At 37.5% G+C, this 24,318-nt stretch overlaps 1 long non-coding RNA gene across 1 annotated transcript; it reads right to left on the bottom strand.

Moving 5' to 3' along the window:
* Window positions 1-24,314, bottom strand: LOC118766396. The gene is made up of 4 exons (XR_005002333.1): window positions 24,182-24,314; window positions 8,060-8,062; window positions 2,711-2,721; window positions 1-10 (listed from the first exon to the last, which is right to left on the bottom strand). It is a non-coding gene; the product is annotated as an uncharacterized LOC118766396 (long non-coding RNA).
* Window positions 24,315-24,318: the final 4 nt, after the last annotated feature.

The raw sequence follows: 24,318 nt of genomic DNA, 5'->3' as shown, positions 1-24,318 counted from the left end.
TATTTCAAATCTTGGCACAAGCCCAGCGATTTCTAGGGAAGAGAGTGTAGTTACATTGCAGGATAGCTGAATTACATCCGTTTGCTGGTAAATGCCACCAGGTAGCGTGGATAACTGAATTACATCCCTTTGCTGGTAAACACCACCAGGTGGCATCGCAGTTGACACCTAAATATTCTGGTGGTGGAGAGTGGTCTCTCTCTCTCTCTCTCTCTTGCCATTTGGATACCAAGGAGCTCTGATCTCTCTCTTTTGACTCAGGTCACAGACCACATGCAGTTACTGACATCCTAATAACGTTTGCCGAGCAGTCTTCTTATTACCATCATTCTAATGATGCTTGCCTAATAGATTTCAGACTGCTGTCATTTTCCTGCATTAATTTGGTGATTTGTTCAGCAACTAACTCTACCGTCACAGCTTAAGAGTCAATTGACTGTAGTGTCACCAACTTCGTTGACACCTACTATGAATTTGTAACAGTAAGTCCAAGCTATGAACTGAATATGTCTAAGCCTCACACATAACACCACACACGCATTTCTGATACTCTTGCAATTTTGTTGCACACAACTGGTTAGTGTTTACGTGTTGTCCAAAGTATCCACAATGTGTTAATATTTGATTTCTTACATTGTATGAAACACTGTTTGTAACCTCTATCCCAAATAAATTCTGTTTATCATTGTATGGAGTCTCATCTTCCTTTTATGACAGAACACCGTTATACAACCAAAATTTAGTGGAATACTACAATGGATTCCACACCACTGAGTCTGGTGTAATGTCATGCCATCATCATCATCGTTTAACGTCCATTCTCCATGCTAGCATGGGTTGGACGGTTCGACCGGGGATCTGGGAAGCCAGAAGGCTGCACCAGGCTCCAGTCTGATCTGGCAGTGTTTCTACAGCTGGATGCCCTTCCTAACGCCAATATACCACTAAAAGTGGAAGTTAATTACATCAACCCCAGTGCTTAACTGGCACTTATTTTATCGTCCTTGAAAGTTTGAAAGGCAAAGTCAGCCTTGGCAGAATTTGAACTCAGAATCTAAAGATAGAGGAAATGCTGCTAAGCATTTTGTCCAGCATGCTAATGGTTCTGCCAGCTCACTGCCTTAGACATATTTAATGTTGCAAGGTATTTTGTTCATAACAATTCTGTTAATTACTACTCCACCACCACCATCACCACTGCTAACAACAACAACAATAATAATTCCTTTCAAATTTTTGTAGAAGGCCAGCAATTTTGGGGATGAAGGGAATCTTTTCTGTTTGAACGGCAGTTTTTAACATAATTCACACGTAACTAAACACTTTTAAACTTCGTATACTGGTAGAATGTGTTTATAAAACACCTTTTTCTCTTGGCTTTATTGAGAAAATTCTATAGTTTGTAAGATATTTGTTGTTTTTTTCTTCAATTTCTGCAATTTCAACCAATCAATAACGTCTATTGAGTAAAAAACACTCTGTGCCGTATGAATATGTCCCTCGTTTAAGAAACAGATTGGGTTTATTTACATTTGTGAAGAAAAAAAGATACCCTTCCCCCCACCCCTAACCCTAAAACAGATTGAAATGCAATAGAGCGATACTAGGGTCATAATTATGGGTGACAATTTCATATGACACCGCTAGAAAAACTGCCGTTCAAACCAAAAAGATCCGATGAAGGTGGTTAATCAAGTGCTTGACTGGTACTTTATTTTAGAAAAGTCAAAGGGATGAAATACAGAAGATTATAGATTTTACTGTACTGAGACAAAAGGAAAGAAACAGAAAAGCTGGAAAGTATCATCTCCTCTTTGTTAGAGAACAGAGAACACTCTGGGATATGTGAGAAGAAGTTATCAATATTGTCATGCAAGTGTAGATAACCAAGCCAAATCAATTGTTTAAAAGAGACTGAGAAATATTGGAAACAGCATTGTTGCAGAAAACTGTCATTTTCTATTCTGCAAGAATTCTTCACAAAGTCATTGGGTGTTGGTGAGAGTTATTTTCACTAAATCACACGACATGATTCCAATGGCAGAATCAACGTAGAACTTTTTTTATAATGATAACCTTAGTAATAAAAATAATGAAGTTAGCTACAATGAAAAAAGTTGTATAGATAAAGAAAAAAATAATATGAAAGTTTTAAAAACATCAAATCAAAGTGGAATGCTAAAATATGATATAGAAAATGTATTCCATGGCCAATAACTTGCAAGACATGTCAGAGGTTAGGTAAATCCATATGGAAACTGACAATACCTCCAAAGCTCTGATTAAATATATATGCAAATTTTTCTTTTAACTCTCTGAACAAAATACAATGTCATCATCATCATCATTTAGCATCCGTTTTCCATGCTAGCATGGGTTGGATGGTTCAACTGGGGTCTGGGAAGCCAGGAGGCTGCACCAGGCCCAGTCTGATCTGGCAGTGTTTCTATGGCTGGATGCCCTTCCTAATGCCAATCACTCCGTGAGTGTAGTGGGTGTTTTTTACGTGCCACCGGCATGGAGGCCAGGCGAGGCTGGCAACGGCCACGATCAGATGGGGCTTTTTACGTGTCACCGGCACGGAGGCCATCTGAAACCTAGGAACAGAAAACTCCTTGTTATTGAAGCAAACAACCTTTTCCTCCACCCCATGTACTCTATAAAGTTCTATTGCTATTTTCTATCACATTACACAAACACACACGCACACACATCCATTTACTAAGTTATTTGGTAGACATGTTCATTAGAAGAAAATACCCTTCAGTTTGTCATGGATCAATGAAACAAATAAATACATATTTACATACAGAGAGAGAGTGTTATCAGTATTTGAAGGCAGTATATTACTCTCTGTAAATTGGTTAAAAGATTTTTATTTCTTTCACATTCTCCCATGGCAGATAAAATGCTAACACAAAAATGAAAAGACATACAGTCATTGTTGCCTGTATTTGGAACACAATGATTTGAAAGTAGCCAACTTTCTAAATACAGCAAGATCTTTTGTACAAAAGTTTGGATGGAATTGAAAGCCACTGGCAGGAATGTTTCAAATGTATTGAAGAGAAAGACATTTTAAATGTTTGAACAGTATAAGAACACCACAATTCATTCAACAGGTTCAAAACATGATCCCTGATGATCCCAGAAAATCACTGAGAGCCATCGCCAAAAAAATTCTAGTGATGTAGTGGACTATCAGAATTGTGGATCTTGAGGACATTTCATTACAAATTGCATGAACTGAGGAGAGGGCAAAGAGACAAGAAATCCATTTGATCCATACCAAGTGGTTACTTAACAAGGCATACTTTGGATCTTCTCTGATGAGAAAACCTTCCACTAAGCCCAACAGTTTAACTGGAGAAATATTAGATAGTTATGTGCTGATCCTTAGTGATGCACACTAAGTTCCTAGCAACTGTGATGGTTTTAGGAGTGGTGAGTAACAAAGGTCATATCTTTCCACAAACCTCACAAAGTTTTAGAATTAATGATGTTGGATTTGGTGAAGTGCTGGAAACAGCTGATAAGCTCTGGATAGATGAAGTATGCAGAAGGCAAAACATTTTTCAACAAAACTCAGCTCCTTCTCATAAAGCCCATGTAATCCAACAATGGATCTTAGACAACTTTTGCAATCATGTAATCCTAAAGTGGTGACTGCCTTCACAGAAGGCCAACATTGTCCAGATGACATCCAATTTGAATAAGAAGCATTTATTGCAAGAATGTCAATGAGGCATTGAAACAGTCAGAATAATCTTATAAGAAAGCTCATTGAGAATGTGCCTAAATTTTACCAGATGACAGATGCCTTATTACCAAATACTTGCTGCTCCCAGTATGTGTGTGTAAGTATAAAATAAGGGATCTTTTCTGTTTGAACGGCAGTTTTTAACATAATTTCTAGGTAACTAAAAAATTTTAAACTTTGTATACTGGTAGACTGTGTTTATAAAACATCTTTTTCTCTTGGCTTTATTGAGAAAATTCTATAGTTTGTAAGATATTTGTTGTTTTTTTTCTTCAATTTCTGCAATTTCAACCAATCACTGACGTCTATTGAGGTAAAAAGCATTCTGTGCCATATGATTATGTCCCTCGTTTAAGAAACAGATTGGGTTTATTTACATTTGTGAAGAAAAAAAGATACCCTTCCCCCCTCCCCAAATCCTAACTAACCCTAACCCTAAAACAGATTGAAATGCAATAGATCGATACTAGGGTAATAATTATGGGTGACAATTTCATATGACACCGCTAGAAAAAACTGCCGTTCAAACTGAAAAGATCCAAAATAAGTACTAAAACTATCTCTCTTAGAGATTCTCTCTCCTTGAGGGAAAGTTCTGCCCCCTTTATTTCTTAGCAAATCCTATTTCTTTCTGCCTTTTAAACAAAACAACCACAGATAGCAGAAGCAGTGATCACCAGTCAAATTTCACACGTGTATGTTGAACAATGGTTGAAATCTGAATGCAACACAATAAACTGATGGCAAGATGCCATAGCAAGATGAAACACTGGAATCTAATCCAAAATCATCCTGATGTGATATACAGCATAGGAAAACGACCAAAGATCTCACATTCCCACCCAAAAAGAATGAAAGAGGGCTTGTATGTAGTTTGTAGAGAAAATGGTAATCGTATCTACATGAACTAACAAACAAGGCGAATATGTACTGGATAAAAAAGCAATGATAAATGGGAGAATAAAATAAAACCTGTGAAAGACTCCCAGAATAAAATCTTAAGAATGTAAGAGACTTTCTATGAATCAATCTCTTCTCCATTATTAAAAGTAGAAGAAATAGAAAATATCGATTGTACACTGTATAATGTTAATTGTAATCTAGATTGTAAGTGACTTAGGGGCTTTTAATGCCCTCCTACTCTTACATCTTTTCTCTTCATAATTAAAAACAGTTGATCGTTTATGTAACTGCTGAATGTTTTAAATGACCATGTAGTTTTATCCAAAGTTGCAGTGTATTGATAAGTTCCAATTTAGAATGAAATAAATTTAAATTTATCTGCATCTACTTTCAAAAAACAAAAAAAACCCCAAAAAGCAAATAAGAATGACATATATAGAAGCATAACAAAATAAGTATTTAAAAAAATCTCTTTCTCGGCAATTCTCTTCCCTTGACGTAAATTCCCCCACCTACTCACCCATCTTTTATTTTTTAGCAAACCCTATTTCGTAAACAAGACAACAAGACAACAACAGATAGCAGCAGCAGTGGTCACCAGTCAAATTTCACATGTGTGTGTATGTATGTATATACATATGTATATGTGTATATATATATATATATATATATATATATATATGTCAGGTCACTTTCGAGTGCTACTGGTAACATGTAACCCAGTACAACCTGTTGCATGGTCGGGTTGTCGGCGACTAAACCGGCAACCCCACCAAGCTTGCTTGGTGAGAAGGGTGTTCATTGGACACCCTACAGAAACTCTTGAGAGTCAATGGCCATCCAGTAAATGTCTTAAGGATGTATCATGTGCAGGGACATAGAAATAATCGGACTGAATACCCAATCGCGTGGTTAAACCATTGGGTGTGAAGGACTCCTAGCCTTTGTTAGGGTATCCTTCTAGGAGAAGGTAGCTCAGGTAACTGGGATAACTCCGACATAAAACCTGCGGCTCAGTGGTTACCGATGATGTTGATTTGTTCTTCTTTTCGGATTATGGCTGCTGTTGTTTAGTGAGTGCGATTAACTCAGTGCACAGCCTTACCTCACTTTAAAAAGAAATCTTCTTGCTCAAGCATTGCACAATAACAGCATTGATTAAGCTTCGTGCAATGGCCATACTCGATAATGAGGGGGCAGCCACCATGTGTGTATATATATATATACATACAAGTAGCCACTAATGGTGCAGCTGCAATGATTAGCAGTAAAGACAATTCACTGCCCTACTCAAGAAAAAGCTTTCTGATGTAAGTACTGTTCAATATGTATTACACAGATACCATCTTCTATCTAAGAAAAGTCCTTTTAAGGCATCGTACAGTTCAATGGTGAATTGTATATCTTAAAAGAGTGTATCAGGTCAATCAATAAAACTAAATCACACCCTCTCAGTTTATGACTATTTGCAACGTTATTTGAAAAAAAAGGGATGAAACTTGTAGTAGCAAAATTAGTAATGCCCAGTAAGGTAGAGTAATTGTCAAGAGGTGATAGCACACAAAGACTTGTCACCTAATTGATTCTTGTCAATTTAGAACCATTACTATGTGTTAAGTTGAAAAAATGTGAAAAGCAGCTAATTAGTTTGACAGATTTATAATCATAATTCAATGAAGCACAGAAACATGTGCATAGTAAAGATGTAACACTTATTCAAACCTGAACAGTCCTTGCAGGCTTTCAAATCAAAACAGGTTTATTTAGATCTATACTAACACGTAAAGATTTTTAAGTATTTGCCAACATTATCACTACTGGGGTCAAAACAATTGAAGTAACAATAGTCATTGACTAGCCGTGCCTGGCTCATAAGGGCCGGTTTCCTGGTTTTGTGGTGTATAGGCTCCCCACCTGAATGGGACGCCAGTCCATCACAGGTGAGCTGCAAGATGCAGGAGTAAAGAGTGAGAGAAAGTTGTGGCGAAAGAGTCAGCAGAAGTTTCGCCATTACCTTCTGCCGGAGCTGTGTGGAGCTTAGGTGTTTTCACTCATAAACACACACATCGCCCGGTCTGAGATTCGAACCCACTATCCCTCGACCATGAGTCCGCAGCTCTAACCACTAGGCCATGTGCCTCCACATAACGTTGTTTCTTCCTCATTGTATAATCATTTTAATTCTCTCCACATTAATTATGTTTATAATGAATACATGTGAGTGATAAAAAGTTAGTATAATGTCTATGAGGTGGTTGTTGATGTTGCTTAGGGACTGGTTAGCTTTCGTTTAATAGATCTATAATCAAAATCATTCCAATCATGCCCAACCCAACTTCTGGGAGTAGGACTTCAATGTTCAGTGTAATTTTCCTTCTTTTTATATAGTAAGGTTTGATTAGAAGATTTGGCTGTTACTTCAAGCTGAGTGACATCCTAAAATATTAGTTCTATTATATTTGACAGAAAAGAAATGCACTTAGGAATAAAACGAAGAAGATATTTGCCAAGCTAGCCAAAATTCAAAGAAGAGAAATGGAATTAATTTAAAGGTCATTATCTATTATTTGCATTTCAATAGAAGTTAAAAATAAAAATGTCAGATTCCATAATTAATTAACTTTAAAATGTTGAATTGCTATATACTTATGAGCATAAAACAAAAGCAATATTTAATAACGAATTATTTGTAAACTTATTGCCATCATTCAACACTAAATTGGCAAAGTGCCAATGAAGAAATATATTAGTTTAGTGGCTTTTCTGTAAATCTAGGAATAATGTAGATATCATGTAGATATCCTCCACGTCCATCACTGATTGAACAATTTGAAATTTGGCAAAGTAAAAATAATTTGTGTGGGAGCAAATTAGGGAGACTGAGGATTCCTAGTATGTCATGATTCATAAATGGTAAATTTCAGTTGCCACTGAATTCGTAATAGCTATTAGTTTCTCTTTTGTTTCAATGCTGTATTTCAGGCAGGAAAGTAGAAACAACAAGTCGTAACAAAGAATAAATATTTTGGTTGATGACTTTTCTAAATGTGTTTTTTTTTTCTTTCTTTGACAGGTAGATGAAAAGGTAAAAAGAGAACAGAGTAACATGGCATTGTCATTGCTATCTGGGTGTAGTTCATAGTGAAATTTTACACTTGGCAACAAGTCTAAATAGAATGAAATTTAAATATAAGGAAATGTTCTTGTTGAATATTTTGTCATCAATGACACATTTAATTCAGAAACTTGTGTTTAGTCTATTTATTATGCTTTAAAGGAAAAAAACAAGATCACTCATTATTATATATATAATTATTATATAATATTATTATATATTATATAATGATAAAAAAAGATCACTCATTATTATATAATGATAAAAACCAAAGAATTAACTTACTAGGAAGTCAACTGAGTTGCTAAAAATAGCAATAAAATCTTACTGAAATTGCATCTTAAAAGGGAAAAAGTACATGTGATTATGTAATCCTAGATATTCCAAAAAGGATATTTTGGTCATGTCTGGAATATTTTTGATTATAGATCTGTTTGATTAATATTAACCTGAGTATAAACAATAACAACAATGACTGTATGGGAATCACAGATGGCTGAGTTAACAGACTGCTCAATTGTTAACCAAAAAGTAATCAATGTTTGCTCACCAAAGAAACATCTCTCAGTAATCCAAGTTATTGTAAATAGTTACTGTATTATATCATAAGTGAGTATCCTAATCACCAAAGGGATTGCAAGCCAATATTCTGTAAGCTTACAGTACTGAATCAAGGACCAAGCTGTTCAAAATATATCTATATTGAAAATAGTGAAGTACTGTTAACAGGCAGCTGACTTGCTCACGATGCACTTCAAGAAGTGGTGAGGACCTAATGAATTAAGGAACACAATATCAAACACTAATCAAGTTGTAAATGTTGTTTAACTATGTGTTTAGTTGTGTTCCTTTATATTAAGAGCTCAAATTATACTGAAGCTGCTTTTAAACAGTTGTCAAAATAAATACCAGTTATGAATTAAATTGATTCAATTGAATATTATATCGATATGTGTGGCCTTGTGCCAAAATCAGGAATCAATATTGAAACTGTTGCCAAAATATCAGATAAATTCCATAAAAAAACACTATTTTTAGATCAAATGACATTTCAAACTGATTTTTGTAAATTTTTAAGATAAGAATAACTCCTGCCAAATCGATGAAAACGTTTTATCATCGATGGATTAATGCCATTACAAGAGAAAATTTACAATTTTATATATTTAAGTAGCTGACAAGTCAATCAGTAAACAATTTTTACAATCAAATTTAATATGACTTAGAAATTTGAATTATTTGAGGTGAGGTAAATCATTGTTACCAATGTGAGTCCTAAAATTTCCAGTCATAACAGTAGTTATTTAATGCAATGAGGGAGAAGCACCACCAATATTATATTACTAGTAAGGCAACTGCAGAGGCACTTGGCCAAAAATAAACCTTTGTACCTGGCTTTTGCTGACATGGAGAAAGCCTTTGATAGGGTCACCCACTCCCTTATCTGGGAGTCAATGTGGAACCTAGGGATAGATGAATGGTTGGTGAGATCCATACAAGCCATGTGTGGTAAGTAGCTTGCTTACTAATCACATGGTTCCGGGTTCAGTCCCACTGCATGGCACCTTGGGCAAGTGTCTTCTACTATAGCCTCAGGCCGACCAAAGCCTTGTGAGTGGATTTGGTAGACGGAAACTGAAAGAAGCCCGTCGTATATATGTATATATATATGCGTGTGTGTGTGTGTGTTTGTGTGTGTCTGTGTTTGTCCCCCCAACATCGCTTGACAACCAATGCTGGTGTGTTTACGTACCCGTAACTTAGCGGTTTGGCAAAACAGACTGATAGATTAAGTACTAGGCTTACAAAGAATAAGTCCCGGGGTCGATTTGTTCAACTAAAGGCGGTGCTCCAGCATGGCCACAGTCACATGACTGAAACAAGTAAAAGAGAAAGGTGAAAGTTGATAACAAGCATGGCAATGAATTCGGTGTATAGCCAGTTCATCAGGGATCAGTTCTCAGTCCCATCTGTTTCATCTTAGTCCTCCAGGCCATAACAGAATTTATGGGAGCTCCTCTGAGCTGATGACCTTGTTCTTATAGCTGAATCACAACCAGAACTAGAGAAAAAATTTCAGGTGTGGAAGGTCTGGAATTAAAGTGTCTTAGATTTACTTTATCAAAGACCAAAGTCTTAATAAGTAGGAAAACAGACACATTGCAAATCCCTTCAGGGAGATGGCTCTGCTCAATATATAGAGAATTTGTTGGTAGAAACTCCATTAGGTGTACCCAGTGTAAGCTATAGACACATAAGAGGTCCAGTAGAATAAGAGACAGGCTAACAGAGAAAGTAGTCTTTGCGTAAGGCAGATGTGTAGGTGCAATAAACATTAGGAATGTACAAAGTATTGATTTCGTCAAATGCCTAGTGGGGTATTTAGAAGTAGTAGATAGTTTCTGTTATCTAGGAGACCAAATCAGTTGTGGGGAAGGATGCTCTGAGAGTGTAGCTGCTAGAATAGGCATGGGTTGGGCGAAGTTCAGAGAGTTGCTATCTTTAATAACAAAGGCTTCTCCCTCAGAGTGAAAGGCAGACTGTATGATGCCTGCATGTGAGCAGCCATACTACATGGTAGCAAAACATGGGCTGTGACAGCAGAGGACATAGTTCAATGTACTAGCTTCATGTACCATGTCAGTGTGAGTGTCTTAAAAGAAAAATTGGGTTTAAGAGCCATCAAATGTAATGTGCAAAAGAGAAGGCTCTACAGGTATGGCTTTGTGAAGTATATAGATGAGGGCAGCTGCATAAAGGAGTGCTGACCTTTAACTGTGGAGGGAACCTGTGAAAGGGATAGACAAAGAATGGCATGAGATGATATCATGAAATACGATCTTCAGATGTTGAGTCTCACAGAGGTGATGGCAAATCAATGAGATTCTTAGCAATTTGCTGTGCTTGAGAAGACACATTAAACTAAGGGAAATTGTAGTCATGGCCAGTGCCAGAGACATTTAAAAGGTACCCATGCTGATAACACATAAAAGGTACCCATGCTGATAACACATAAAAGGTACCTGTGCTGATAACACATAAAAGGTACCCATGCTGATAACACATAAAAGGTACCCTTGCTGATAACATATAAAAGGTACCCATGCTGATAACACATAAAAGGTACCCATGCTGATAACACATAAAAGGTACCTGTGCTGATAACACATAAAAGGTACCTGTACTGGTGACATGTAAATAGCACCCAGTACACTGTGCAGTGGTCAAGGTTTGGAAGGGCAGCCAGCCATAGAAACCAAGCCAAAACAGACTAGAGCCCAGTGCAGCTCTCCAACTTACCAGTTCTAATAAAACTGTCTGACTCATACTGACATGGAAAATGGATGCTAAGTGATGATGATAATGAATTACTCTTTAAATGGTTGGATTTGAACTCAGAAATTCCAACTGAAAAACACCTCATCAATAATATATAGCAAATGCTTCTTGAAGAAAGCAGTTTAATCACACTAATTTACTTATTTACAGCCCTGTGGACAGTGATATTGGAGATTTCAATGTATTTTATATTATGAACTGGGAACCATTTGATTAGTAAGCCCATTTGTCTTATAGTTGTTGAGTAAAAACACTTAAAAGCCATGGTTTCTTACCAAGATATAAAAATACACATTAAATGGATATGTTGTGGATATTTAGAGATTCAGGTGGTAAGTTACTCTTAGTACAGGAAATAAAAGGGTTTATCATATATTCATGCATACACTTAAACACACACATGTAAGACAAATTTTCAGTGAACAGTCTTTTTTTGTTTCATGCAGTGTATACTAGGGAACAAGGTAAATTTCTCATGATCTGGAATTGTTACACAACTTCATCTCTTAGGTAAGATCATTTTATTCTAGGTTTCAAGGATAAGACACAAATATCTCAACACTTCATTTTCTGGGAATTAAAAATTATGGGTCATTTATCAAAAGAAAGAAACTTCACAGTTTGATATGTCTAAATTAAATATTTATCACTGTGAAGTTTTTTCTGGTTTTCTCAAAATATGAATGTAATGGTATTTATAAGGGATAATTGTGACTTCAAAGCATTTTTCAAAATACATAAAGCATTCAAAGTAAATGGCTTTAATGAAAAATTGAAACCTGATTGCAGATTCACATCCTCTAAATCTTTTTGATGATCAGGCAATATTCACTATCTGATGTGTATTAGAAAAAATTATTTTCTGATAAATTCATTTATTTTAATAAGTTTATATTCCTAAAAAATATCTTTATCATTTTTATCTTTTATTTTTTACTTGCTTTAGTCATTAGGCTATGGCCATACTGGGGCACCACCTTGAAATTTTAGTCGGAGATATCAACCCCTGTACTTATTTTGTTTTAAAGCTTGGTACATAATTTACCAGTCTCTTTTGCCAAACCGCTAAGTTACACGGATGTAAACATACCTGCACCAGTTGTCAAGCAGTGGTGATGGGGAGTGAAGCAATGATATAAATATGACAGGCTTCTTTCAGTTTCCATCTGTCAAATCCACTCAAAATTCATCTTTGTCAAGAATACTTCAACTAGTTTACAACATTTGAATTTAAGAATACATAACGCTTGAATTTTATATGACAGAATATAAATCAATATTTTGATTTCAGTAATATACACAGTTTAGTAAGTATTACAGCATAGAAGAAAAATAAAAATAAAAATAAACAAAAAAAGAATCCAATAATGATTTTAAGTGTTGAAACAGACAATAAGGTCAATCCAAAAGTATTTATTATAATTGAATATTTCCAGCCTGTCTAGCTGGAAATGTTGTGGGAAATAAATATTTGCAGCTTCAACACTCAACTTTAATTTACTTTAACAAATGTCATCAACAGTGCAACAACAACAACAATAATAATTATATTACACAAAAAGTTTTTCCTGAAGGCAATCATAAAAAAACGCATTTTTGCTTTTAGCAAACATTTCTATTATCATCTATAATGATTCTATTTTTGAAGAAGTACTAGACCATAAATGCAATCTCTGATTAATGTCTCTGGAAGATGATGCATATTTTGGGTAATCTTAGGATGCAAACAAAAATTAGTAATTGCTAAAAATTCTTGTTTTAAAAACCAGCAGATGTATGTTTAAAAATATTCACTTCAAATTATTACGCACTACAACCCTGACTCTTGTATAACAGATATATATTATAACTGTTAGTTCACATAAATCTGCAATATTATCATCATTCTTGTATAACACCACACACAATTCTCTTTCCTTTCTATCTAAACCCAAACATCCATAATTATATTTTGCTCCTCATAGCAATTACATTTGCAATGCATTAAATAATAATTTTTCTTTACTACATTTCCATTGGCTTACTTGTTGCTGGCAGACCCACATGGGTTGTTTCAATTTTGGATTATACTTCATTCTACTTTCTGTATTTCTTGCAAAACTAAGTACCAGGAACAAATTAGAAAAACACACATTTTGAGTTGATGGTAATTCCGTCTGGGGATTAGAGCAGCAAAAATATTTCATTTTCCAATAGTTGCATACCTAGTTGTTACAAGACTCGCATAGGATGCCACTAAACAATATTTTCTCCCAATTTTGAAAGAAGTGTTGACAGGCGTAGGAGTGGCTGTGTGGTAAGTAGCTTGCTTACCAACCACATGGCTCCGGGTTCAGTCCCACTGCGTGGCACCTTGGGCAAGTGTCTTCTACTATAGCCTCGGGCCGACCAAAGCCTTGTGAGTGGATTTGGTAGACGGAAACTGAAAGAAGCCTGTTGTATATATGTATATATATATATTTGTGTGTATGTGTTTGTGTGTCTGTGTTTGTCCCCCTCAACATCGCTTGACAACCGATGCTGGTGTGTTTACGTCCCCGTAACTTAGCGGTTCAGCAAAAGAGACCGATAGAATAAGTACTGGACTTACAAAGAGTGAGTCCTGGGGTCGATTTGCTCGACTAAAAGGTGGTGCTCCAGCATGGCCGCAGTCGGGTGACTGAGGCAAGTAAAAGAGTAAAGATTATCTCATATCTTGTTTATCGTTAGCAACATTTAATGGGATTCACTCTGTTGCAAACAGTGTGTCAAGCCTTAGTTCACTCACTGAACACATTTTTGTGACAGACATCAGTCTGTAGGTATTCAGCCAGAGTGTCTCATTTGCAAGAGTGTCACAAGTTAATTACTGAAAACAATTAAACCCTCATTAGCTTACCCCAGTTACTAAATGAGGTTATAGCTCAAATATTACAATTCTAAAGCATCCCTAAATATGATTTAATCATATTTTTCACATAGTGAGCTGCTTGATAATCATGCAGTCTAACATTTTATATATATCATCATCATCGTTTAACGTCCGCTTTCCATGCTTGCATGGGTTGGACGGTCCAACTGGGGTCTGGGAAGCCAGAAGGCTGCACCAGACCGAGTCTGATCTGGCAGTGTTTCTACAGCTGGATGCCCTTCCTTACGCCAACTACTCCGTGAATGTAGTGGGTGCTTTTTATGTGCCAGACGAGGCTAGCAAACGGCCACGATCGGATGGTGCTTTTTACGTGCCACCGGCACGGAGGCCAGTCGGGGCGGCGCTGGCAATGGCCATGTTCGGATGGTTCTCTTACATGCCACCGGCACTGGTATCACAGCTACAATCTCCATTATGTTGATCAATTTCGATTTATGTGATATGTATATATTATTGTATTTTGGGACGGTCATTTTTTTTGCCAAATAAACACATGCTCTGTATATTCATTCCTCACTCGTTTATTGCTGTTCTTATTCTAACTCATGTCTATTGACCAGAAATCTTTTGTCACTCATCTGTGACCTCCTTGGCAACACTTTCTGACTTTGTGTGTGCTCTTGCTCTGCTTATTCCATTCTGGTCTTCTATGGTGTATATCCTTATATGTGCATGCGTCTGTGTTTGTGCGTGTGTGTGTGTACATGTGTGTGTGTATCATTATTCTTAGCAGCACTGAGTAGTGCTTAGTAACCCCAACAGGGCTGAGGGGAGGGTAATAATGCTACTAAGAACAATGACGCACACATACACACACACACGCTCACACATACACACACACAAACACAGATGCATGCACATATAAGGATACACATCATAGAAGAACAGAATGGGATAAGCATAGCAAGAGCACACACAAAGACAGAAAGTGTCGCTGAGAAGGTTACAGATGAGTGACAAAAGATTTCTGGACAGTAAGAAGAACAGTAAGAACAAATTCATAAGCATATATATATTTATGTGTGTGCATGTGTGTGTGTATATATATATATATATATATATATATATATATATATATATATATTATATACGTTTTTATTATTATTTTTTGCAATTTATTTAATCTTTGACATTTTATTATTTTAATTATTTTAATTTTAATTTTTCTATTATATGTAATTTTCTAGATGGTGTAATTTAATTGTTCATTTTGAATTGATAAAAGGTGGGTTTTTTCTAATTTTTTATATATATATTATATTGTGTGAAATTTGATTTAGTATTTCTAAATTGAATTTTTTTCCTTGTAAGTTTGGATTTTATTCCCTCAAATAATCATCATCATCATCATCATCATCATCATCGTTTAACGTCCGCTTTCCATGCTAGCATGGGTTGGACGGTTCAACTGGGGTCTGGCAAGCTCGAAGGCTGCACCAGGCCAGTCAGATCTGGCAGTGTTTCTACAGCTGGATGCCCTTCCTAACGCCAACCACTCCGAGAGTGTAGTGGGTGATTTTATGTGCCACCGACACAGGTGCCAGACGAGGCTGGCAGACGGCCACGCTCGGATGGTGTTTTTATGTACCACCGACACAGGTGCCAGACAAGGCTGGCGAACGGCCATGCTCGGATGGTGTTTGTTACATGCCCTCAGCACGGAGGCCAGTCGATGCGGTACTGGCTACGGTCACGTTCGGATGGTTTTCTTATGTGCCACCGGCACTGGTGCCACAAGGATACAAATTCCATTGATGTTCATCTGATTTGATTTGATTTGATTGATTTTCACTTGCCTCAACAGGTCTTCACAAGTGTCACAAGAAGGAAGGTATGCACAGGTGGACTGACTACGTCCCAGGTAGGGGCCACGGGTTATGGCTTCACTACTCTTGCCGGGTCTTCTCACGCACAGCATACTTCCATAGGTCTCGGTCTCTAGTCATTTCCATGGTGAGACCTAACGTCGTGCTTCACCACCTCGTCCCAGGTTTTCCTGGGTCTACCTCTTCCACGGGTTCCCTCAACTGCTAGGGATTGGCACTTTCTCACACACCTATCTTCATCCATTCTCGCCACATGACCATACCAGCGCAATCGTCTCTCTTGCACACCACAACTGATGCTTCTTAGGTACAACATTTCTCTCAAGGTACTAATGCTCTGTCGAGTAAGTACACTGACATTACACATCCATCGGAGCATACTGGCTTCATTCCTCACGAGCTTACGCATGTCCTCAGCAGTCACGGCCCATGTTTCACTGCCATGTAGCATGGCTGTTTGTACACATGCATCATACAGTCTGCCTTTTACTCTGAGCGAGAGGCCTTTAGTCACCAGAAGAGGTAAGAGCTCCCTAAACTTTGCCCAGGCTATTCTTATTCTAGCAGTTACACTTTCAGCGCACCCACCCCCACTACTGACTTGGTCACCTAGATAACGGAAGCTATCAACTACTTCTAGTTTTTCCCCCTGGAAAGTGACGGAAGTTGTTTTCTGCAGATTTTCGGAGGTCAATGCTCCCGAGCATCTGCCACATACAAAAACTATCTTCCCAGTTAGCCTACCTTTGACATTGCTGCACCTCTTATGTGTCCATAGCTTACACTGGGTACATCTTATAGAGTTTCTACCTACACCTTTTCTACAGATCGAGCAGGGCCATCTTCCTGAGGATATTTGTGGATTGTCTACCTTTCTACTTATTAGGACTTTGGTTTTAGCTAGGTTGACTCTAAGGCCCCTCGATTCTAAACCCTCCTTCCACACCTGGAACTTCTCCTCCAGTTCTGATAGTGACTCAGCAATTAGAGCGAGGTCGTCAGCATAGAGGAGCTTCCAGGGGCAACCTGTCTTGAATTCCTCCACAATTGCCTGGAGGACTATGATAAATAGGAGGGGGCTGAGTACTGAACCCTGGTGGACCCCAACCTCTACTTTGAATTCTTCTGTGTACATGTTGCCAACCCTAACCTTACTTACGGCATCTCTGTACATGGCTTGCACAGGCCTCACCAGCCATTCATCTATCCCTAGTTTCCTCATTGACCACCAGATGAGGGTTCGGGGGACCCTATCAAAGGCTTTCTCCATGTCAACGAAAGCCAGGTACAGGGGCTTATCTTTGGCTAGGTATTTCTCCTGCAGCTGCCTTACCAGGAATATAGCATCAGTGGTGCTTTTCCCTGGCACGAACCCAAACTGCATCTCATCTAAACTAACTCTCTCTCTAATTAGTTGGGCTATGACCCTCTCCGTAACCTTCATTACCTGATCCAACAGCTTGATACCTCTGTAATTATTTGTATCTAGGGCATCACCTTTACCTTTGTAGCAGTTGACTAGTATGCTGCTACACCAGTCATTGGGTATGACTCCTTCGTGTATCACCTGGTTGACTATACAATTATATAAATATATATATATATATATATATATATATATATAAATGTTTTTATCTTCATTTCACTTAATTTATCAAGCTTCTGTATTCCTAGCACATATTTCGCCTTAATGTACTGATATATGAAAAATATATGGCTTGTGTTAGTAATACCAGCGATTATAATTATTTTTATTTTATCGCAATTTGATTTGTTTACATATTTCTCGATAAATTATGAGCGCCAGGCGATATACCAGAATTCCCTAGTGTTGTCGGGACGTTCGGAGTCTGCGCAGTGATATGATTAGTTAGGGAGAGTAAATCATTAGACGCACATGCTTCTAGTGAGTTAAGATCCCAGAAAAACAGGGTCTCACTGAAGAATTCTCCCTGAGCAAATAAATTATCTTTATTGCTGAAAAGAAAGAAACTGCAGTCTGAGAATTACCGGTTTAGTAAATGTTTTTATCTTCATTTCACTTAATTTATCAAGCTTCTGTATTCCTAGCACATATTTCGCCTTAATGTACTGATATATGAAAAATATATGGCTTGTGTTAGTAATACCAGCGATTATAATTATTTTTATTTTATCGCAATTTGATTTGTTTATATATATATATATATATATATGCATTATATATAACTACATAAATACACACACACATATATATACATACATACATACATGCACACACACATACACACACACACACACACACACACACACACACACACACACACACACACATATATATATTGTCAATATAATATATATCAGAAAAATAAGTACACTCTAAAGAATAGAACAGTAAGCATTAAAACAAAAAGTTAAATTCTGGTCATAGAGTGACCAATGATTTCATATCCATGAAAGCTCTTGCCTTGTGGACATCTCATCAGACTCTATACAAAGACAAATTTAACTTTTCACCTTGTGGATGTGAGGAAACGCTAGGATAACAAAGTCGAACAGCTGACCTGTCTCATATTAGCCTAAACAGCAAATGGGGACATTTGATCTTTGAGGTGCCACACATGGCTGGCCAGGGACGTGACAAAACGTCTTTCTGGGACTCTGTGGATGTAGGTATCATCAGTGTTGATGTTGTCATTATGGTGCAATGGTCCAACAGTACTGGTATACCTGCTGTCTTCACAGATGTTATGGCTATGGTTATCGTCTCTGGTCATAAGGATGACATTGATGCTGCCAGCAGTAGTGTGGGACAGCTGGTGGTAATATATGGTGCAGGGCCGGTCACGCCGTTGGTGTCAGTGATGATGGTTTGGTCATCATCTATGGTGGTGGCACTGGGGTCATTAGTTACCTTCTCTGTGTCGCTCATCCTGGACTGGTCATCATCTCTGTCTGTGATGATTGTCATCATCGTCATCATTGTTCGACCGTGGTCGAGACAATGGAATTTACCATGCTATGCCAGACTTCACAGTCCATCATAGCATTACAGAGGTCCTGTTGCTGGATGCCTGTATCCCTGGAGATTACATCAGGGTAGGAAAGTGTGTGCCCTCTGGTATTGTGAGTAGATGGCTTCCAGAGGAGAAGAGTAGAAATTGCCTCGTTTACAGCTCTACAACAATGTCCAGCAAACTGGACTCTCTAGCCTTTCACAAGAGATGACACAGGTGGTAGTTTCCCATATATTTGCATTTTGGTTGGAGGACGCCTCCACAAGAGATTTTGAGCTCTCATAAGGAGGCCAGTGTAGGTTCTATCCAACCGCCTCTCAAGCTTCTTTGATAATGTCCAGGTTTCTGAGCCATATAGTAGAATTGGTTCGACTGTGGTTTTGAAGATTTCAAGTTTGAAGTCTCTACTTAGATTTGATGACCAGATCTTATGCATTGTACTGGGGTCGATGGCATTACAGGTGGTTAATCTGTTACTGTCATCACCTCCGATTCTATCACTGTTGTTGGATAGGACATTGCTGATAATGAGGATGGCAGATCTAGGTGTCACTGTAACTTTATCAGCTTGCTACTGGACAGTTATTGTATACCCTGCAAGAACAACCTGCCTCCTCCCTTGTTTTGTGGGTACTAGTTAAAATGCTTTTTACACTAGTTGCACAACTAAAGTAGACTTTTAGGTTGTGCCTATTAAATAAATGCCTGTATCTATGTGTCTGTGTGAAGTGCTTATCTATTAATCTGAGGAAAATCCTTCCTACGCAAGACTTGATGCTGAGTGAGAAGGGTGATCTTTAATATGAACATATCTGAAACATTTATATTTCTTCAATAACTGTATAAATTTCATTATCTGTGTCTATTTGATATACGTACATATAAGTATATATAAATATATATATAATGATTATTAGTGAGAGAAACAGTATCAATATTAAAGGGTAATACTTATTCCCCCATTTTTAAGTGGGGGTGTTGTGTTAGAACCCATAATACAACAATAGTTACCATGTGAGTAATCCTCATACTGGCTTTTGGTGCATAGAGGCACTCTTCTTTACATCACTAGGGGGAAACAAATCTCTGCCATTGCCACCATTCAGACTACCTAATTGTGTGATTTTGGCCTTCCCTTGTGTTGCAAATAGCATAGTGGGCTTATTAAAAATAATTATTTGTAACAAAGCAGTATTAATATCCATGTATTCCTACTCAAAAGTGGATATTGTGTTAGAACATGAATGTACATACATACATTTATTTGTATGTATGTATGTATATGTGTATGTATGTGTGTATGTATGTGTGTATGTGTGTGTATGTGTGTGTGTGTGTATGTATGTGTGTGTGTAATGATGGATGGATGGATGGATGGATGAATGCATGTAGATATATATATATATATATCACGTGATCACGTGACCGACCAGACCATCAGATGTTGTTACACATCGCTGGTCACAATGCGTTCGCAATGTTTTAGCCTTCGAATGACGCCACCCCACTGGCTAAGCAAGCAGGGCAACAGAAGAAAGAATGGTGAAAGAGTACAGCAGGGATCACCACCCCCTGCCGGAGCCTCGTGGAACTTTTTGGTGTTTTCACTCAATAAACACTCACAACGCCCGGTCTGGGAATCGAAACCGTGATCCTACAACCACGAGTCTGCTGCTCTAACCACTGGGTCATTGCACCTCCACATATATATATACATCATATATATATGCACAAGATGATATCAAACAGTTCCCAGACTAGTTATGTTTAATAAAAAATAACTTATTTACCAAAGTGTCAACATTATCTCCTTTAAAATAGTCACCTTGCACAGCATTACATTGGTCCCAGTATTCCTGCCACTTTTGGAATCCAACCTGGAAGTTGTTTTCCATAAGTGAGACAAGGACTTTCTGCAATTCACCCTGTATCTCAACAACAGTGTTAAATTGGTGACTTATGAGCCGCATTTTTACCTTGGAGAAAAGATGAAAGTCTAGTGAATAGGGCAGGTGCAACAGCAATACCATGTCATTTTTGACAAGAAACTCACGAGTAAGGAGAGCTCAGTGACAGGATGCATTGTTATCATCAAGAATCCAATTCTTCATGATCCACAGATCCAACAATTTTTGCCAAATATATTCCTTCAAATGCTTCAAAACATCACAGTAGAACTCTTGATTAATGGTCTGGCCCTGGGGGATGAATTCTTGGTGCACAATACTATGAATATCAACAACGACTTTTGAGTATGTTCTTGATTGAGCTGCCATGCCTTCTTCAGTTATGGAGATGAAGGCCTCTTCCATTGCTTCATCTCAAGGACATACCCACAGACCCAACTTTCGTCATGGGGGATAATATTCAACATGAAGGATAGATCATCAGTGGTATGCTGATGGAGTTCTTGGCAGACTTCAACGTGATGTTCTTTCTGTTCAGTGGTGAACGGATGGGGTAGAAACTTGGCATGTTCAATTCAGACAATAGGATTGTCTGTATGAAATGTACAACAGAACTAATATCATCAGCAATGCCATTGGTTGTCCTCTGACAATCCTCATACACAGGTTGATGAATTTTATCCACGTTTCTGATTGTGACACTCATAGCAAGTCTTCCAGAGATATTCTTCTGCTCTTGAAGCACTCATGCCACTCAAACCAGTACCTATGACTCATTGCCTTGTTATTGTGAGCTTACCAATGCATGCTCAAAGTTTGACACAAGATTTCATTTTGGCTCTTTGTTCTAACTTCCTGTTCATGACCAAATCACAGATTACAGCATACATGTAATGACAAAAACACAAATTTCACAACTTCCTAAGTAAACATAGTGGTGTCACTCAGCACACTAACTCATAAAGGTCACTGCTAACTCTCACTGCACACACAACCATGTGCTGCCATCTGTGGGTGTGCTACAGAACTAGTCTGGGAACTTTTTGATACCACCTCATATGTTTGCACATATACAAATATATATGTATGTATATGCAAATATGTGTATGTATGTATGTATATATGTGTGTATGTATATATTTATATAAGAACATTTGATTACTATAAACAAATTTGTGCAGATCACTGAGCAAAAAGCTGAACGCTCATACATTATCTTCAACTGCAGAGTCCATCATACATGAGAGTTGGATGAAATGTTCAGAGGCTGATTATGAAGAAGTGATGCTATAGCTATGAAATCTTGCATGCATTAATTTCAACTTCTTATTAATAACTGCATTGCTTCTTTCCAGGTAAACTGACTTCTGACTGTTCAAGGAACACTTCAAAACTAGCTATAAGTGAATTCTCTAGAAAATGGACAAAGTTTGGCATTGTGGTCTTATCAAGTACCTGCAGACATGGTTGCTGCATTAGGGGATGATGCTCCAGCCTTATCAAAAATGCAAAAGTTGGCAGCTGAATTTAGGAGGAGAAGGGAAAGTCTTGAATATGACCCACTGTCTTGATATCCTGCAACTGCCACAACTTGGGAAAAAATTGATCATGTTCACCACATTTTGATGTATGACAGGGAATTAAATAAAAATCAAATCGTCAATACTATTAGCATACCCTGTGAGAAAGTTGAGAATATTCTGCACAATGAACTTCATGATGAAGATTTCTGCTCGTTGGATGCCACATTTTCTGACACCTAGTCAAAAGTCCACCATGCTGATCATAACCCAGGAAAATCTGACATTGTTTGAGGCAGATCCAGTAGGCTTCCTTGACAGTTTCCAAAGTCAGGATGAGTGTCAGAAACCAAATCAAAAATTAAACTAATGAATAAGAAGTGGTTCCTCAACCTATTCAGGGGAGCAACAATGACCCATCCAATTCATATTGGCATGGAAAGCAGACGTAAACAATAATGTCAATGGTGATAGTAATGATGACAATGATGGTAATGCATTCACTTGATCTATTTAATTTGTTTAATTTCTGTGTCTCTACATCTGTTTGATTGCCATCTGCTTGAATTTCAAATGACTGCAACTATTTCATCTATTTATGTCTGATTTCTGTTTGTTTTGTTTGGTTTCAGTGAAAGTATTTTATGAATGTATCTCTTTCTTCACTGTAAGTTCATTGTCAGTCTTTCTTTCTAAATAGCACAACAACTGTCTTGAGATTAAAATGCTGATTAAAGCTTACTGTTAAAGATATAGCATTCTGTGCTTGGGCAAGGTACATAATGTCACACACCTAACCATTCATAACTAACAACAGGCTCATTGCTACCCAACAGTTCAGTATGAAAGACATAAGAAATAGTTTGATTCAATAATAAACAACTTGAAAATTTTTGAAACCCAACCTCCAACAGCTAGTTGCAAAGACTGAATGTAAAACACTTTGAAAAACAAATCTTGTCAACCTACAGTTAATTATGAAATTACTTATAAGTGTACCAATACAGAATCTGAAGTCAACATCTAATACCAAATCTTCCTCCAAACTATGCCTTGCTGTCACAAGAAAAGACACACTGAATAATATAACTCTACACTATAGTGGTGACTTGGTAGAATCATTAACAGGCGTAGGAGTGGCTGTGTGGTAAGTAGCTTGTTTGCCAACCACATGGTTCCGGGTTCGTTCCCACTGTGTGGCACCTTGGGCAAGTGTCTTCTACTATAGCCTCGGGCCGACCAAAGCCTTGTGAGTGGATTTGGTAGACGGAAACTGAAAGAAGCCCGTCGTGTGTGTATATATATATATATGTATATATATGTATGTATATGTTTGTGTGTCTGTGTTTGTCCCCCCCCCCCAACATCGCTTGACAACTGATGCTGGTGTGTTTACATTCCCGTAACTTAGCGTAACTAGGCTTACAAAGAATAAGTCCTGGGGTCGATTTGCTCGACTAAAGGCGGTGCTCCAGCATGGCCACTGTCACATGACTGAAACAAGTAAAAAGAAAAAAAGTACATAAGACAAAATAATTTGAGGCACTTGTTCGGTTTGTTTTTGCATGCTGTATTCAAATTCCCTCAAGATCAACTTTACTTTTGTATCTTTTTGGAGTTAACAAAATAAAGCATCAGTTGAGAATGAAAGAGTGGAAAAATTGACAGAGAATTAGATAGGATGCCTTGCATTAATTAGTTTGGCTCTTTGAGTTCAGATTAATACCATCACCTAGTCCTTGAATGCTTTTAGCAATATTTTTCTGTTGCAAGTATTCAAACAAGGTATCAAGTATGATAATAACCTACTCAATTCTTCCCAGCAAGCTCAGAGAAGGTTTTGAAAAAAAAATAAGGAGTCATAAAGGCCTTCCCCAGTAACTAAACAATAGAAGGGAAAACACAGAAATTACTATTTTCAAATCTCACAACCAGAGATATTCGGCAACATTACTTTGGAGTAAAGATTTTTGCCAACATAACACGGCAGTCCTGGTTTAGGATGAATGTTGCTGTAATTTAGCCCCAGGAGACATCGCCT

The sequence above is a fragment of the Octopus sinensis genome, linkage group LG15 (assembly GCF_006345805.1).
Source record: "Octopus sinensis linkage group LG15, ASM634580v1, whole genome shotgun sequence".
Taxonomy (NCBI): Eukaryota; Metazoa; Mollusca; class Cephalopoda; order Octopoda; family Octopodidae; genus Octopus; species Octopus sinensis.
The sequence above is the reverse complement of the archived record's forward strand: the minus strand, read 5'-3'. Positions and strand labels throughout refer to the sequence as shown.